Source organism: Nanorana parkeri, unplaced genomic scaffold, assembly GCF_000935625.1.
Source record: "Nanorana parkeri isolate BGI_ZX_2015 unplaced genomic scaffold, ASM93562v1 scaffold552, whole genome shotgun sequence".
Classification (NCBI taxonomy): Eukaryota; Metazoa; Chordata; class Amphibia; order Anura; family Dicroglossidae; genus Nanorana; species Nanorana parkeri.
The window spans coordinates 299656-318739 of NW_017306820.1; positions in this window are offsets into that span (position 1 = coordinate 299656).

Below are 19084 nucleotides of genomic sequence, written 5' to 3' on the forward strand. Positions count from 1 at the left end.
CATCCATGGTTCTTGTTAAACTCAGTTCCACTATCCTCTCCTCCATCTTCATATACTACCTCTCTAGCTTTTTCTCCATAGTCTTTGGTCTTCCCCTTTTACTGCCCTCTCTCCATTCATCCCTCCCAAATACATTCATTTTCAACACTAGGAGGTGGGTGCTGGTAGTTTTAAGTGGAAAGCTCTTAGCACGGAGAATGATTCCTTTTCATTAGGCTCTCCGCACATTAACCCTCCCTCTAACCAAAACAAAATCACTAATTCTACCTGTAACCCCAACACTAACCCTTTCTGTACTCTTAACATCAACTGTCCCTGTAACCTCAACACTACCCGTCACTGTAATTCTAACCCTCCCTGTAATCCAAATATACTAATTCTACCTGTAACCCCAACACTAACCCTCCCTGTACCCTTAACATCAACTGTTCCTGTAACCTCAACACTAACCCTCCCTGTAACCCAAATACACTAATTCTACCTGTAACCCCAACACTAACCCTCCCTGTAATCCTAACCCTCCCTGTAATCCAAATATACTAATTCTACCTGTAACCCCAGCACTAACCCTCCCTGTAACCCAAATACACTAATTCTATTTGTAACCCCAACACTAACCCTCTCTGTACCCTTAACATTAACTGTCCATGTAACCTGTAACCCAAATATACGAATTCTACCTGTAACCCCAACACTACCCCTCACTGTAATCCTAACCCTCCCTGTAATCCAAATATACTAATTCTACCTATAACCCCAACACTAACCCTCTCTGTACCCTTAACATTAACTGTCCATGTAACCTGTAACCCAAATATACTAATTCTACCTGTAACCCCAACACTAACCCTCCCTGTAACCCAAATACACTAATTCTACCTGTAACCCCAACACCCACCCCTCCCTGTAACCCAAATACACTAATTCTACTTGTAACCCCAACACTAACCCTCTCTGTACCCTTAACATTAACTGTCTCGGTAACCCCAAAACTACCCCTCACTGTAATCCTAACCCTAACCCTCTCTGTAACCCAAATGCACTAATTCTACCTGTAACCCCAACACTAACCCTACCTGTAATCTTAACATCAACTGTCCTTGTAAACCCCTTAACAATATCCCTCCCTGTAACCCAAACAAATACACTAATCCTACCAGTAACCCCAATACTACCTCTTACTGTAACCTTAACCGTAACTGCCGCTGTAATGCTCACACTAACCCTTTGCAACTCTAAAACTAACCATCCCTGTAACCCTAACACTAACCCTCCCTGTAACACTAACCCTTCTCTGTAACCCCAACAATAACCGTTCCTGTGATACTAACACTAACTGTCCCTCTAACCATAACACTAACCCTCCCTGTAACCGCTAGTAGTAGTTAGTCACATACAACTGGATATTTTGTGGCTTATCGAAGATAATGAGTATCAGGAACATATCTTAACATTTATATCCACACATGTAGCACAGGCACGTTAGTCCAATCACCATGGAAAGGCAAATGTTATTGTCCAAGGACAGGATGGGAGTCGTGAAGGTTGCGGACGTCAGCGTGCACGCGCATGGTGACGTCTCGGCAGGGTGACACGCGGTAACCGCTCCGGGTGTCACCCAGCCTCGGGACGCCCCTGAATAAGTTTCAGACTTTAACAGCTCTATCTAAAAAAAGCCCCTACGCCCCTTGTGGTTAAATCTTTTCTCCACTGTCAGTCATTTTTTTTGGTGTCACCCCTCCAATGGTGTGTCCCGGGTCTGGGCGGCACCCCCTTTGTGACGCCACTGAACTCACTGCCACAAGAAGTGGTATCAGCAGAGTATTGAATCATTCAAAAAGCTTTTAGATACTTTCCTCAGAGACTGTAACATACAGGGGCACAGGTACTCTTAAAAACAAGATCACACAGGGACTCGTATACACACACATGCACAATCACATACATGCACACAAAGGTTGAACTTGATGGACCTGTGCCTTTATTCAACCTCAAATACTATGTAACTATGTAACTATGTAAGCTAATTTAATGAATATCTGATTGCACCAGCCCACCACCGCAGTGCAAAGCCCTGTGCATGTCTCATTCTTTCAGCAAGGTTACAGCGGATTTATAGATCCCTCATTGTTCTGCACAGATTTAGCTCTAGCATAAAAGCACAAAGTTCCCATTGTGAAGGAGATTGTTTCTGATTAATATATTGGAATCACTCGTGGTAAAGAAAGGAGGGGGAAAAAAAAAAAAAAGTTAATTGCAGATGGAAACACATTTGTCTGCCATCGGGGATAATTGATGGCGGCGGACTACAACACATCAACATCGAAAGCGGATGATAAAAATCTTTTTCACACAGACGAGCCAATTGACTGCGCACGGGGATCCAACTGGTGCAGCAGAAATGGCTTGTTAAATTGATCCTTTCCCTGGCACGAGAAGGGTTTTTTTTTTAGATAAAAGAGGAAAGAGAATTATTTTAATGACTTATCCGATGATTTTAGTGCTGAGATTTATCAGCCGTTATCTCACCTACGTTCTCTTTGTAATGTACTTCTAGAGCCAAACCGGAGATTGCAGCTTTTCTCTATGACCTGACTTGATGAGACTAATATGTGATCTATACACTGCAATACGTGCGCAGGGTAATGCACCATTCAGGAGTTAATCGAGATATTGTAGGTCAGCAAAGAGTTCCATGACATAGAAAATCAAAGTCAAAACAGTATGCTGACTGCCGTACCCGGGGATGACTCCGCATATTCTTCAAATGTACATGAAGGCATTTAGGCCATTTTTTTTTAAAGCTGAATTTATACTCCATATATTTTAACATTTCCTGCTTCCTCTCATTTGCCTTTATCAACATGATAATACATTTTTTTAAATAAACTCTTTCCACTTTCATTACTTACCTGATTTAGTCCCAGTGACATCTTCACTGGGTCTTTGTGCTTCTCTCTTCAATGTAGGCAGATCATGGCTGGTGAGTGGTACTGACAGGCTGCCGTACATAGCTTCCTGAGCACATTACAGCACTCTGTCTCACCACTCCCCTCAAGAGCCCTCAGCGCTAATGAAAGCAGTGGGCTGACTCTTGGAAGGAGTTATGCAAATTTTAAAATGCCTTGATGGTTGGGTGTCAGTCTGGAGGAGTGGGATTTCCTAGGCAGGTTGCTTTTGCATGTAAACCGCTCAAGGTGACACCCACATGTGATGTTGAGCCTTCATGATTGAAAGAACTGAAATCCAATGAATGAAAAGAGCAGGCCAGGAACAGTCAGGCTGGGGAGAAAAGATTTGGTTGTAGAATTACTTTAATATATCTATTCAGTGCCTGCAGCCCCTCATCCAACTGTGCCTCGCCTATTACCCCCTTTCATTTCCCTAAATGCATACCCTTGTTATGGCTCACCATTAGAACTGATCCTGAGTTTTGGATTAGGCTAAACCTGAATCTTCAGTGTTATTTTTGGTTGTTTAGATTCCCAAAAAGCTACCTGAAGAATGGAACCAAAGCCTGTTCCCATATATACGGTATACATATGTCCATATATCTGCCTATGCTGTTGCCTAAGCACCCTTAGCTTGGCTGCCAGTCCCACCGTGTCCCACGTTTCTACTCTAGTATCCCGGCTCATGTCGTTTTTTGGCCCCATCATCTTAGACATCATCAGGCTGGGCTTCCAGGAGCTTGCCAGACCATTCTGCACAATTTTCCATTGTATGCTGCCCTGTAACACACACTTTTTTGGAGACGAGTTTCTATTCCCATTGACTTCAATTGGACTTTCCATGGAAACTGCAAATTTCAGAATTTCAGATCTTTTTTACATTTTTTGAGCCACTGTTGATTTAACTTTTTTTTGGAAGTTCTCTCATCTCTAGACATTTGTGATCAACTTCAGCAAGATAACTGTAGAGCAGAGGGAGTGCTAGGGTTGTGGAGAGGAAGTCCAGTTGAGCACAATTCACGTCCAGTTGAGTATAGTTGGCTGTCCACACAGTAGAACAGTATCCCTTCTATAAAATTGACTACATGCCTAAGCCACTAGTAGATTATAATAATACTTTTTACTAAAATAATAACATGACACAAGGGGTGGAGCTTGTGCAAAAGAGCGTCTCTGTTCTTGAGTGCCTAGGGTGGCATCCTGTCTAAATACGGCCCTGATTACCTCAAGCCGATGGCTGGCAGAAGAACAAAGGACTCAATTTTCCGAGGCATCAACTGTTGATTGAGAGCTGTGCCTGATTGTGGCCATTCCTATTTATCTTACATTATGCAGCTGTGGGCATTCCGCTTGCACGGGCTGCTCAGAAATAATACATAAATTCATTTATTTCCCAAACTGGAGCAATAGATTTCTCTCAAAGACAGTCCATAATATAATAGGCATTTTTATTAAATATGTTGGTTTTTTCCATTCCATAAAGCAGCGGTGACACTGGAGCCACATAAAAGAAAAGCATCGTTCAGGAAATGATTGCACTTTAAATTAGGGTTAATATTTTTTCCACCCCAGCAAAGATTAAAAGGGATTTACGGACGGTGCCTTGGCACTCACTGAAAACAAAGGAAAATTGCGTTTAAAGAAACATGCTGGGCAGGACAGAAAATGCCTCTGCAGTGACATATTAGCTCTGTGACTTTTCTGATATCCTGCAATTGTTTTGTTTTATCTCAGCTGTCTTCAGCAAGTAATCTAAACATACCTTATACCGGCCTTTTTCAACCAGGGTTCTGTGTAACCCAATGGCTCCTCCAGAGGTTGCTAGGTGTTCCTTGAGCTGTGGTGGATTTATCCATTGATCGATGACATTGCCTGCAGAGTTCTGGGAGGTGACATCACTCAACAGAACCAGTGGCACTGACCAATGGAGATAGTGTTAAGTAAGTAACCACTGACATGAATTATCTTTTTATCTGTCTCCATTAAGCATTCTTATAACTGACCGCCAGTGGGAATGGGCTCTTCCCCATTGACCACCAATGTAAGGGAGAACTACACTGACCACCAATCTATTGGGACATTTCCCCATTGACCACCAATGTAAGGGAGAACTACACTGACCACCAATCTATTGGGACATTTCCCCATTGACCACCAATGTAAGGGAGAACTACACTGACCACCAATCTATTGGGACATTTCCCCATTGACCACCAATGTAAGGGAGAACTACACTGACCACCAATCTATTGGGGCATTTCTCCACTGTGACCAATTTAAAGGTGCATTTCCCCACTAACTGCCAATGGAAGGGAACACTTCTCTACTGATCACCATTATAAAGAGGGTCTTTTCCAGCAACCATCAATGTAAGGTAACACTGACCAACAATGTACAAGAATTCTGCACTGGCAACCCTATAAAGGCAACACTTCTCCACTGACCACCAAGGTAAATGGTGCCTTACAATGACCACCCATGTAAAGGATCATTTCTCTACTGATCGCCAATACAAGGGGGCACTGCACTGACTCCCAATGTAAGGTAACACTTCTTAAAAGACAACCATTGACCAGGGGACTACAGTCACCACCAATGTAATGTGGATTACACTTACCATCATTGTAGGGGAACACTGCATAGCTACAAATGGGGCACTTCTCCACTGACCACCAATGTAAGAGGGCCCTGTACTGGCCCTATAAACTTGGCATTTCTTCACTTCATTTCTTCACTGACCATCAATGTATGGGTGCACTTTATCACTAGCCACCAATTAAAGGAATCTAAACATATGCTATTACCGTCCTTTATCAACCAGGCTTCTGTGAAACCCAAGGGTTCCTCTAGAGATTGCTAGAGGTTCCTTGAACAGTGGTGGATTGGTTTTCAGCATGGCGTTGCCTGTAAAGTTCTGAGGGGGACATCGTTTAGCAGAACCAGCGGAGATAAGGTCAGGTAGGTAACCACTGACATCATTTATCCTTTTTGCTGCCTAGAATGTGCTTTCTTCCAACTGACCATCAATGGAAAGGTGTCCTTTTCTTCTGGCCACCAATGTAGGGGAGAACAACACTGACCACCAAAATATAGGGAGCACTTCTCCAATGGAAACCAATGAATGGGGCATTTCTCCACTGGCCACTGATGTAGGAGAGCCTTGCACTGACCACCAATGAAGGAGGCATCTCTCCACTGACTACCAAGAGGATGATACACTGACCAATAATGAGTGAGGACACTTCACCACTCACCATCAATGTAAGGGGGCATTTCTAAACTGATCGCCACCACTAGGGCCGGATTTACTCTCCCTGCCGCCCCTTCCCATCAATGGAGAATGGCAACCAGATGGCAGCGTGGCAGGGTTAGTTTCAATTTTTTTTAAACTGTTTATCACTTTTAATTTTTTTATTTAATTATTTCTTCTTATTTTTTATTTTTCAATGATTTAATTATTATCTCCCCTCTCACTGTCTACACGGGTTAGTTTTAACCCTGCCGCTCTGCTCCCTGCATCGGCGGCCAGTGAGGCGACAGACCCGGTGGCAGAAGCAGCAACTTCCTCACAAGGAAACCGCTGCCGCCCCCAGAGCTGTAGCTAGCTCCTTTTGCGCCCGTGGCAAGAACAGAAAATTGTGCCCACCAACAGACATGAGAGAGCAGCGGGGATCGGAGTAGAAGCTGGAGCCTGTGCCGCTCCTCTTCTCCCTGTCGAGCCGTGGCTGTGTTGGCCGCCTGGCGCCACTGTTGCCTATGGTGCCCTGTGCTCGCCATGAGGCAAGTGCCTCACTCGACCCATGGTAGCTACAGCCCTGGCCGCCCCTCTGCGCCCTTCCGCCCCGAGGCCGAGCCTCGGTGGCCTTGTGGGGAATCCGGGCCTGACCACTACCACATCAAGGAACACTACAAATTTCATGTTGCCCTATAGAGCAGTAGGGTGTACAAAGCTGATCCAGACGAGTGTCAAATACTCAAGATATACCAAACTGTTGATCTAAAAACAAATTTAGCAGGGGTTCCCTGAAGCCAAAAATTCTTTTAAGGGGTAAAAAGGGTGAGAAAGAACCAAAGGCCCTATGAAATGTGGAGAAGCAAAATATGAGTCACATCAAACAGTATTCTGAGACAAACTTTTATCATAACAACAACAGAACGTGAAGTCGCTGAAAACAAGTTCTGGTTTTATTTATTTTACGCACTCTCCTGTCCTGCAGTGAGATTGTATCACCCTCCTCGGCGCCCAGCAGTGATGGATATCTATTTTTAAATAGTTTTTGAGCCCTTCAGAAACTCGGCAGACAATGAGAGGCAATGTCAAGTTGCTGGTCAACATATAATTACAAGTAAAATAAGACCTCGGCCGCCCCGAGGACACATTGCACTTTCTAACCCTGATAATGTGCAGGAACATCCAATTTTTGTTTAGCTGCAGGGTAACCAAGGCTATTGTATATTTCCTGACTGAAATGAAGTTGAGCTGGTACAGGGAGGTATGACATGTGAACAAAATAAAACAACGCTTTGCTCCTAAATCTACAGCTCTGAATTCTGCTCTTGATGAATAGCAACTTTATGTTGAAGACACAAATATTAGCCATACACGGACCTTGTCTTTAGTAGCCAACAATTCCAAAGTTACTGGTGAGTTTGAGTGACAAGTGTACCAAAACCACTGTAGGTTCCTCAAAGGAGAACTATGGGGTTAGGGCTTTTCCCCATAGTTCTCCTTAGGGTAACGGGAGGACACAAACTAGCGTCCTCCCGTCACCCTAGGCTCAGCTCGCGGTATACTGAGACGCCGCAGCTGAAGCGGATCCCGACAATTGTGCCGGGATCCGCCCAGCTGCGTGACTGACAGCTGGCTCTGCCTATCAATAGGCAGAGCCAGCTGTACCCGCCCCCTCCCCCGTCTGTTCCGCCAGTTAGCGCTGGCGGATCGGAGCGTGGAGAGGGGAATCCAGCACCTCCCCTGTCACGGCAGAGAGCCGTGACAGCATAGGCGTCACTACAGGGGGGCAAGGGGGGGCAATTGCCCCCCTGTGTTATGCTTTGCCCCCCCGTGTGCCCCCCCCGCTAAATTAAGCAGCAGTGCAGTGGCTCCAGTACTGGTGTTGTTATACGAGCAGCTCCAGCGGCTGTCTGTAGAGATCTGGATGTAGCTGTATTGTCAGCCCCGCCCCCATGCTGCTGACTTTGAAGTTGCTGAGCCCGCACTGTGGCCGAAGCTGTGAGCCTGCCTGTCATGCAGTGTGTGAAGCTCCTCACAGTAAGTTCTCCCTCTGCTCTTAGAGGACGATCGTTTTTTAGCACTTGCTCCTGGTTCCAGGTGGAGGTGCAGGAAATGTGAATACATAGTCTGTGAAGTGTGAACTGTCAGAGCACTTCTCCTGGTGCCACAGGAGTTCTGAGGGTAAGGGGGGAGGGGGGGGGACTGAACTCCGGGATAAGCAAATATAGTCTAAATACAAGAGTCATGTGTATTCTTCCCTGAATCATGGTGAGCTTTGTGTATTTCTTCCAGATCTGTGCAGTAATCCAGTGTGACACTTGGAGCTTTCTGTAATAAAGACCGCTCACTGCTCCTCTCATCTTGTGCAGGGTGACTGGTCTTGTCTCTGCCCCCTCCTGTAATAAAGACTGGTCACTTCTGCTCTCTTTCCTTGTGCAGGGTGACTGGTCTTGTCTACGCCCCCTCCTATAATGAAGAACGTTTACTGCCATTCTTTCTCCTTGTGCAGGGTGACTGGTCTCATCTCCGCCCCCTCCCATAATAAATACTGGTTACTTCTGCTCTCTATTCTTGTGCAGGGTGACTGGTCTTGTCTCTGCCCCCTCCTGTAATAAAGACTGGTCACTTCTGCTCTCTTTCCTTGTGCAGGGTGACTGGTCTTGTCTCTGCCCCCTCCTGTAATAAAGCTCGGTCATTGCCACTCTTTCTCCTTGTGCAAGGTGACTGATCTTGTTTCTGTCCCCTCTTGTAGTTTCCTGTAGTGGGTGGGGCCTGCTTGGACCAATCAGGAAGCCGGGCAGCGAGTCATTACACAGTGCCCGACTTCCTGATTCGCCGAGACGCTGACTCCATGCTCCCTCGTGACGAGGGCCTGTTCACATGAGATCAGGTCCTGATCAGGCGCTGATCAGCAGACGTGGAGCTGCTGCTGCAGTGCATTTGACGCGTTTTTGATGCGTTTTCGGTCCGGATGCTGACAGTTCATTTTTTTTTTTTTTTAGCCAAGGGGCTGTCAGTATGCAGATTCAGCCTCTGAGGTCTCTGAGGTTGCTTTTTCCTTAGCTGCGTTGCGTTGCGTTTCCGTTCTGTTTTCGTTGCGTTTTATGCGCGTTCGTTCGTTTCAGAAACGGAAAAAATGTGACATGCAGTATTTTTCCTGTCGTAAGCTGAACAGACTGCACACGTGAGAACTGTAGCCCATAAAACACATAGGGATACATTGGGATGCATTTTGAGTGCAGCAGCGTACGGACCTGGTCAGCACACAAAACGGACGTCGTGTGAACAGGCCCTTAAGGCAGAAGATCAACTCAAAGCAAAAGTGAGGTCTGTGTTATGAATAATGGTCTGGGAACCTGGTACGATGCCAGATTCGTAACACACAGGTCAGTACCATCAGCACGACCAGGAGCCAGGCAAGTTGGAGACACTTGCGCAGAAGACAAGCCAGACCGATAGGCCAGAACCAGAAGAGCATCACCAATGTCACAGAAAACTATAAGGAGCCTTTTTGCTCAGGCATTGTCTCAACACGCAGACACTCCTTAAAATGCTGGACTTCACCGGAGTTTACCTAAAGACATATCAACTTTCATTGACTAAAGGAGCTCACAAAACACCACCGGTTCCCCCTCAGAGGTGAGCAGGAACATGCGGCATCTTTCAGATTTGATCTCAATGACGGAAATAGGTACAAACCTGCAGCCGATCGGCACTTTGCAGCAATAAAGCGACGTATTGCAGAAAAAAAACAACAACTCCACGATGATTACAGCCTGGTAATATCTCCACAATGCACAATCTTAATTAATCAAGCTGAGATGTAGTTAAGCAGCTACGCCATTAACTTTCATCTTAATATGTATATTTGATCGTTTCACAAGATATATAGTAAAGCAATGTAATAACCACAAGCAGTAATGAAGATAAAGGAAAAAAAAAAGAAAGGTGCTTATTTATTTTGAAATATTATCTCATAAATGTGAGAAGGAATAAATGAATTTACATATTTCAGAGATTCCAAGGAGCTAAGCAATTAATGATAATGATAATAACCAACGTCATTTAGGACATAAAGATTTGCGAAATGTAATTAAAAAAAAAAAAAAAGTATTATAATGATGTTGTATAGATTAAATAAAGTGTTCTGTAGAATCAGGTACAAGTGTTTAACAATGTGGTTGGTGTGCGAACCGTTGGGGGATGTTAGTGCCTGACTGGTCACGGCTAGAGTTGATCCTACGTGACATTAAAGTTGGACTAAAATGTATTAATAAGCCACATTTGAGGCTGAATTTCAGTGTTATTTTTGGTGGCTGGGATTTCATGAAGGCATTGGAGAGAAAAGGCTGCTCCTATAAGGTACTCGACAAGAGGCTAGTACGAGCACATGCGCACGCTATGCCATGAGGTCCTGTCCTCAGAATTGCGGGCAAACTTGCCCTGAATGGAGCACGTGTGCATGGAAATATGCACCCACGGGCTTGCGTTGAAGGCCTATAATCAAAAGAAACCCATCGCACACCTGACCGGATAATACCCTCAAGTATCGGGTGGGTGCCAAGCGACCACGGATGCCTCCGCAAATCAGTATAAATATGAAGAAGTCACTCACACTCCAGCTCAAGTCCAGTCAATATTTTACTGACCTCTGTGGTGTCACAACTATGGATGGGCCGAGTGTTCGAATCGAACATTGGCATTTCGAGCGCTCGACGAGCGCCAAACTTTATGGGATGTCCGCGGTCTGTTCGAACGCGTACATTCCATAATACAAAATGCCCACTGAAGCTCTGATTGGGCAAAGTCTTGCACCTGCTCAATCAGGGCTCAGCGGAGGAGGGGCCTGAAGGTATGGCTCCCAGCCTGCAGACGAAGTGGAGGCAGGGGGGCGGGGCAGAGGAGCCGCGGCTGGACTGAAGGAGAAAAGCCGACGGACCGCTGGGACAGCGAGCAGACTGACCAGGGGACCGAAGGCCGGGACAGCGAGTGGACGGACCATGGGACCGGAGGCCGGGACAGCAGCGGAGGTAAGGGGGCCAGTACACTGTATATATTACATGTACCGGCAACTGTATGGGGGTCGAACGTTCGACCCCCATACACTTGCATTGAGTTCGATTTCGTATTCGAACATTTCTGCCATTCGACGTTTGGCAAACCTGATGAAGGGACCAAAGGGGTTCCCAAACGTCGCCATGTTGTGACACCACGGAGGTCAGTAAAATATTGACTGGACTTGAGCTGGAGTGCGAGTGACTTCTTCATATTTATGGCATTGAAGACCTTGCATGTAGATGTTAGCATGGTGTGCACATTCCTGCTCGCACCCCTTGCCAGCATGCTGCATAGAAGGACCCTAGCTCTCTGTATGGAAGCAGTGGCCCCTCTGTGGGGGTGCCACACACCTCCTGCTGAGTCAGACCCAAAGTTTTGTAATCAGCAAAGCTAATTTTTCCTGCTAATTGGAGGGCTGTAGCGGTGACTGATCATGGGGCGTGCTTGACCACTGTAAAGAGACAACTGCTTCCACACAGAGAGCAAGGGCGCTTGTCTGTAGCATGCTGGCAGTGGATGGGCTTTTCTAATCAAGGTTTGGCTGCTTTCTAAAGACCTTTCATATCTTTGTTTTGATGAACCTGGAATGGATGGAGCTGAAAATTCAGTTGGGCCCTTCAGTCATGTCCAGTAACATGTCGTATTTTTCCGTTTTTTGTTCTACTTTTTTTACTTTTAAAATTGCAGCCGGTTCCGCACCCCTGTGACGCGGATGCTCGCAAGGGACGGAACCCGGAAGACGGCGGACACAGCGGGGATCATTGACAAGGTAAGAGACTGTAATCCCGAGTGTGGCTCGGGGTTACCGCTTATGGTACTGAAAATTAACCCCGAGCCACGCTCGGGAATACCGCCATGGAGGTTAGTGGGTGTATTTAAACATTGTTTTGGGCTATACTCGTCTTATACAACCTCATGTATCATTTCCCCCTCCTCTTTTAGATTGTAAGCTCCCAGGGGCAGGGGCCTCCTTACCATCTTGTCTTGAATTGTATTGTGATTGTAATGTCTTCCTTATATTGTAAAGCGCTGCGCAAACTGTTGGCGCTATATCAATACTATGTAGTAATAATAATAATAATAATAATATGACGAGTATAGCCCAAAACCTATGTTTTAACAGAAAAAGTAGGGGGTCGTCTTATACGTCCAGTCGCCTTATACACCAATATTAGTTATATCCAGTACAATGGTCAGTAGTATATTAAAGGAGAACTATGAGGTGAGTGCTTTTCACTCACCTCATAGTTCTAGCCAACCTGTGACAATGAGACTGTCACAGGTCGGCACATGTGCAGTGCTATGTACAATGGAATATTTCTGCCCGCCTATATGTACAGTAGTGTTAGTAATTCCTAGGAAAATTATACAGCAAAATATTAGGTTAAATGATACAATGTATAAATTACCCCAATGTTATTAGACTTGATGGGCCCCTTTAGGGGAGAAGTTTAGTTTTGCTGTAGACGTCTCCTCGTTCTGCTTTCCAAATCTAAGACAAACCATTGAATGTGAACTATTCTCCCCTGAGACAGCGAATAAGGATCTGATGGCTTGTGATACGGAGCTCTCTTCCCATACAGGACACCAGAGCGCCATCATCCATGCAGACCCCGGGCAACAATGAGCAGGGACCCTTTTTGGCTCTTCAATGCAGGTTCGGTGAAAGGAAGCAAGCAGAGGAGGGAGGACGGGAGACAAAGAAACCACTTATCCATGTAATCTGCTCCTCTGAAATATATTCAGTCACCCTTAAACTTTGTCTTGTACCTTCTTTTTTTTTTAAATTAGACAGAAATAAAGGCTTCCATTACGTCCGCAGCCATTGAGCTAAAGCGCATTATTGCGGCTGGTGAAAAGAAGTGAATTTCTTTGAATGGTGACACAGATACAGTTACAATCAGATAACAATCAGATAAGAGAAGACTCACAGGAAGACCCAAATAAATCTGACGAGGCGCCGACCTCTAAATGAACAAAGGGGTACATTTATAACTCAGGGAGCGATTGATTCCCAACGCTCACCATGTTTTTGCTGCCGAATGCACGCCGGGAGATTTGCCTAAAACGTTTTTAATATTGGTATTCAACCCATTTACCTATGTCCCTCCAACATCTGAGATTCCAATGGTAAAGCCCTGTAACTTTTGCCGCATTTCAAATATGGCCAATGTTGTATTTGTCGCGATGAGACAATTGGGGGCGGAGGGGGGGATTTATCAAAACTGGAGCAGACAAAATCTGGAGCAGATTTGCACTGCAACCAATCAGCTTCTTTGTCTCATTTTCAAATCTTCCCAGAGCAAACTGAAGAGAGAAGCTGATTGGTTGCCAATTTGCAACTGCTCCAGATTTTGTCTGCTCCAGTTTTGATAAATTCCCCCCAATGACTCAAAAGCCGCAGGTCAAAGGGCAAGTCATTAATTTCATCATTGTCTCGCAGTGATCAATGCCAGCTATTTTGTATTGAAATGCATTCAAGATGTATCTAAAGCGAAGTTAAATATCTAAACCTGGTCACTAACACCTCATATAACCTTTAATATGTCATCTCAAAAGCAAGTAGATTAGCAGCTTTCTTTCAGTTATCCTGCCACGGAGTTCCTTGTGCTGTTCTAAGGTGACAACGATCTTCCCCTTCTTTTTTCTTGTTTCAATTTAATACCCAGAGGTGTGGTGCCATGTTTTATACCTTTCCAAGCGCTCCGCATAATACCCTCCTTTTGATACAAACGCTCTTCCCGTCTCCTAATTGTTCTTCTGTGTTGTCACCTTGTCACATGCTATCTAGGGTTGCCACATTTTCTTTCAGCGGAACCCGAACACTCTTGCAACTCACTGAATTTTTTTTTTTGGGGGGGGGAGAATGAGTCGCGGCTTATTTATATGTAAATATTTGCCACCCATTCATATGTAAATATCACAGTAGAGACTATTTTCATTGGGGGGCCAATAGCCCCATCTTAATTTTGGTTGCCCCCGTCTGCCTAACATCATGTATCCGGGTTTCAGCTGCCATGCAACCCGGACACTGTGACACTCTGGCTGGCGTCCCGCCTAGCTCACTGTGACAGCACTGGTTGCCAGGAGCTGAGTGGGACATCAGCCAGAGCTCCTGGCAACCAGTGATGTATTTTAGCTGGGCAGGGCACCGGACGGAGTTGGAGGCAGAGGTATCAACTGCACCCCCCCATAACATGCATTGACAGCAATAACCCCTTCTTTCTCGCCCCCATAACATGCACCGAGAGCAATAACCCCTTCTTTCCCCTCCCCTTAACATGAACCGACAGCAATAACCCCTTCTTTCCCCTCCCCATAACATGCACAGAGAGCAATAACCCCTTCTTTCTCGCCCCATAACATGTACCGAGAGCAATAGCCCCTTCTTTCCCCTCCCCATAACATGAACCGACAGCAATAACCCCTTCTTTCTTGCCCCATAACATGCACCGACAGCAATAACCCCTTCTTTCCCCTCCCCATAACATGAACCGACAGCAATAACCCCTTCTTTCCCCTCCCCATAACATGAACCGACAGCAATAACCCCTTCTTTCCCCCCCCCATAACATGAACCGACAGCAATAACCCCTTCTTTCCCCTCCCCATAACATGAACCGACAGCAATAACCCCTTCTTTCCCCTCCCCATAACATGCACCGAGAGCAATAACCCCTTCTTTCTTGCCCCATAACATGCACCGACAGCAATAACCCCTTCTTTCTTGCCCCCATAACATGAACTGACAGAAATACCCCCTTCTTTCCCGCCCCATAACATGCACCGACAGCAATAACCCCTTCTTTCCCCTCCCCATAACATGCACCGACAGCAATAACCCCTTCTTTCTTGCCCCATAACATGCACCGACAGCAATAACCCCTTCTTTCTTGCCCCCATAACATGAACTGACAGCAATAACCCCTTCTTTCTCGCCCCATAACATGCACCGAGAGCAATAGCCCCTTCCTTCCCCTCCCCATAACATGCACCGACAGCAATAACCCTTTCTTTCCCATAATGTGCACTGCCAGCACATTACCTCCATCCCGGCAGCCTCAGGGAGCAAAAAGGGCACATTGGTCTATGATAGCAAACTAAATGTCATTAGTTGGGGTTCACATTTACTTTTAGATGCAGGTCTTATGTGAAATGTTTCTAAACTTGAAAGCTTTGCAAACACAATAGGTTTAAGGAAAAACAAAATAAAATGCAATGGATTATTGTGAAAGCATTGCCACTGCAATGATCTGGTATGCAAAGTACAGTAACTGAAATCAATCATCGTTCAGAGGTCCCCAATGCAGAGAAGTCAGAACAATGGCCCCATCTAGTTGCTAAGAGTTACACCGCTTTCACTTTATTTCTCTTTGTGTTACAAATTAAAGGCATTCATTTGTTGGGACAAGGCTGTCACCCGGGAGACTGAGCTGGGATTTGTGAATTTGAATACAGCCCTGTTTGCTGACTGGCTGCAGGGGATGCATGGATGAAGATGAATGTGTGTTCGACACACGGGGGGGTGTATTAGGTCATTTCAATAGACCTGATTGGGGCTTTTCAAACTCTTTTCCAGGGAGGATAGTTGACATGTGGTGAGCGTCTGCTGCGGCAGATTAAAAAAAAATAAGGAGAGATGTGGCCCGGACACCCGGCTCATGGCTTGTGAAAAAAGATAAGGAGAGAGGTGGCCCAAACGCCCGTCCTGTGGTCCGTAAAAAAAAACGAGAGAGGAGCACAATGTGCAGATGAACCATAGGCAGTAGCTTCATACAATGAGGTTATATCAGCATATAAATCCATTAAACTGACTCAACAAGGCTTATCATAGATATAAGAAAGATGCATCTGCTTGTTGACTGCCGATGTCAAGTGCCAAAAAGGATTTTTATAGCCTTGGATTGGGGAAAGAATAGAACTCCTGTATGATTTTTTTTATAATATATGGGGTTCTGATTTTTGAGTTTCAGGTTTGGGTTGAACATGAGTTCTTCCTGAACCCAAGTTTTTACAACTCTTGGACAATTGGGCCAGCTTTCCTACCTTCCCAACCTATCTGTGCCAAAGCAATCTGCACAGCATCATTGCTTGTTAGGATGCAGACGGGCACGCTATAACAACCTAGGATGCTGTATGGGCACCAGCACCTTGGCAACCAATCACACTGAGCCACCAGCATCTTCGTTGCTAAGATGCTGGTGGCCCCACAACATCATTAGCTGTTGTAGTACACCCACTTGCATCCTAGCAGCCATTGACTCTGTGTGGGTGGCACAGCATCATTGGTTGCTATGAACACAAGGGGCTCTCGTTTGCTTAAATCTGGATTTCAGGCTTGGATAGCTGAATGTCCAAGAGCACCAGCGTCTTGGCTACCAATGATGCTGAGCCACCAGCATCTTCGTTGCTAAGATGCTGGTGGCCCCACAGAAACATTGGCTGTTCTTGTACACCCACCTTCATCCTAGCAACAAATGACCAATTGCTAGGACACAGGTGTTCCTGGGTTCAGTTTGCTTGGATCTGGATTTCCGGCTTGGATAGCTGAACGTCTTGGCAACCAATGATGCTGAGCCACCAGCATCGTCATTGTTGTAATGCTGGTGGCACAGCAAAATTGGTTGCTAGGACACAGGTGGCACTGGGTTCAGTTTGCTTGGATCTGGATTTCTGGCTTGGATAGCTGAACGTCCAAGAGCACCAGCGTCTTGGCTACCAATGATGCTGAGCCACCAGCATCTTCATTGCTGAGATGCTGGTGGCATAGTATCATTGGTTGCTAGGACACAGGTGTCCCTGGGTTCGGTTTGCTTGGATCTGGATTTCAGGCTTGGATCACATCCAACATCCAAACAAACCAAATCTAGTCCAGATCGCTTTCGCTGTTTTTTCTGGTTTGTGGATTGGTATTATAAGGTTGTTATAAAGGACTCCCAAGGTGCCCAATCTGGCTACCAACTTGAAATTTGGCATAGGTGAGGGGCAGGAGTTCCATATATAAATGATAGGATGCCTTGCTGAAGCCATCTGGGGCAATTTAACTTTTCTTATTGAAATCACAAAGCAATTGCAGACTTCATATGGTGGAAGCAAAAGGCAATACAACAAATAAAAAGTTCACATTCCTGGAGTTTTTGTTTTTTAATTTTTAATGTCATCTTTCTATAAACCATATTAAGGCTTTAAATGTATTGCCCAATTCCTCCTTCAAAGTTGCCTGAATTCTACCGGTTGTTGAAACCCATGGGTGGCAGACACCCGATTCCTGGTAATTACTTCCACTTATATGTGTGAAATCTACCAACATTTATATTTTATTTTCTATGTCCTAATTGGTGACCTTCAACTTCTAATAAAATGCCTCTGTGTATGGTGGCCACTCAGCCCTTCATACACCTAAAGAATCATTTCAATTCAGTTTGCCAGACTTCCTTCTACCCCCTCTTCGTCCTTCCTTTCTTCCTTCCTTCCTTCCTTCCTTCCATGTCTTTATTTACTTATGTTATCTTCCTTCCTTCCTTCGCCTTATTTACTTCTTTTATTCTCCTTACTCTCATCTACATTTTCTTTCTTTCTTTCTTTCTTTCTTGTCTTTACTTTGATTTCCTTCCTTCTCTCCTTTCTCCCCCCTCTCTCTCTCTCTCTTCCTTGCTTCCTTCCCTTTATTTACTTCTTTTATTTTCCTTCCTAACTTTCTTCCTTCTTTCATCGTCTTTACTTTTCCTTCCTTCCTTTCTTCCTTCCTTCCCTTTAAATTTGGTTCTTTCTATATTTCTTTTTCATTCTTTCTTTCTTCCTTCCTTGTCTTTACTTTGATTTCCTTCCTTCTCTCCTTTCTCTCCCCCCTCTCTCTCTTTCTCTTCCTTCCTTCCTTCCCTTTATTTACTTCTTTATCTTCCTTCCTAACTTCCTTCCTTCTTTCCTTGTCTTTACTTTGATTTTCTTCCTTCCTTCCTTGTCTTTTCTTTCTCTTTCTTTCTTTCTTTCTTTCTTTCTTTCTTTCTTTCTTTCTTTCTTTCTTTCTTTCTTTCTTTCTTTCTTTCTTTCTTTCTCAGAGGAACTTAAATGCAAATATTCCATAGAACGAGGAGGAAGTCCTCAGTCAGCGATCCTCCAGATCCATTCATCCTAATTACGAGCAGGACGTTGGTGATCAGGTGTCAGATGTACATTGTTTTGGCCACGTGCAGCTGTGAGGACAACTTGTTAGTCTGGAGCGTGCCGTGTCAAATAGTCAAAACCATCTGGCATGTTCTCTGAATAGGACGCATCCCAAGAGATTAGCAGGTGTCAGACCAACATGGCAGAGGGGGCTCAGGATTGGCCGGTTTGAATGTAGCCCGGCTGCTCATTGGGTGAACAAGAGAAGGTGGCTTCTGGTGACCTTTTATAACGGGATAATATTTTAACCTCTTTTATCAATGACCCGGATTAGGTCCAGGGGTGACCTTTTGGGATTTATGGCCTCATTTTCAATTCTTTTATTACAGCTGGGTACCAAATGTGTTTTTTTTTTTCTTTTCATTTGAAAGACATTTTGAAAATAATCTTCTACTCTCATGACATCATCATCATCATCAGCAAAGCTTGTGATTATTTGAAAACTCTGTAGTGTGGCATCGTATCCAGGAACAAAAAAAAGTCTTGTTGATTGCATTTTCCCTGAAATGTTATTTTAAAAACTAATGTATGGAACTTTTTCCATGTTCCCAAATGTAATTCTGCATTGTAAATGCATTTTTGAAATAAATAAATATTAATAATAAAAATTATATATATATATATATATATATATATATATATATATATATATATATATATATATATACTGTATATAGAT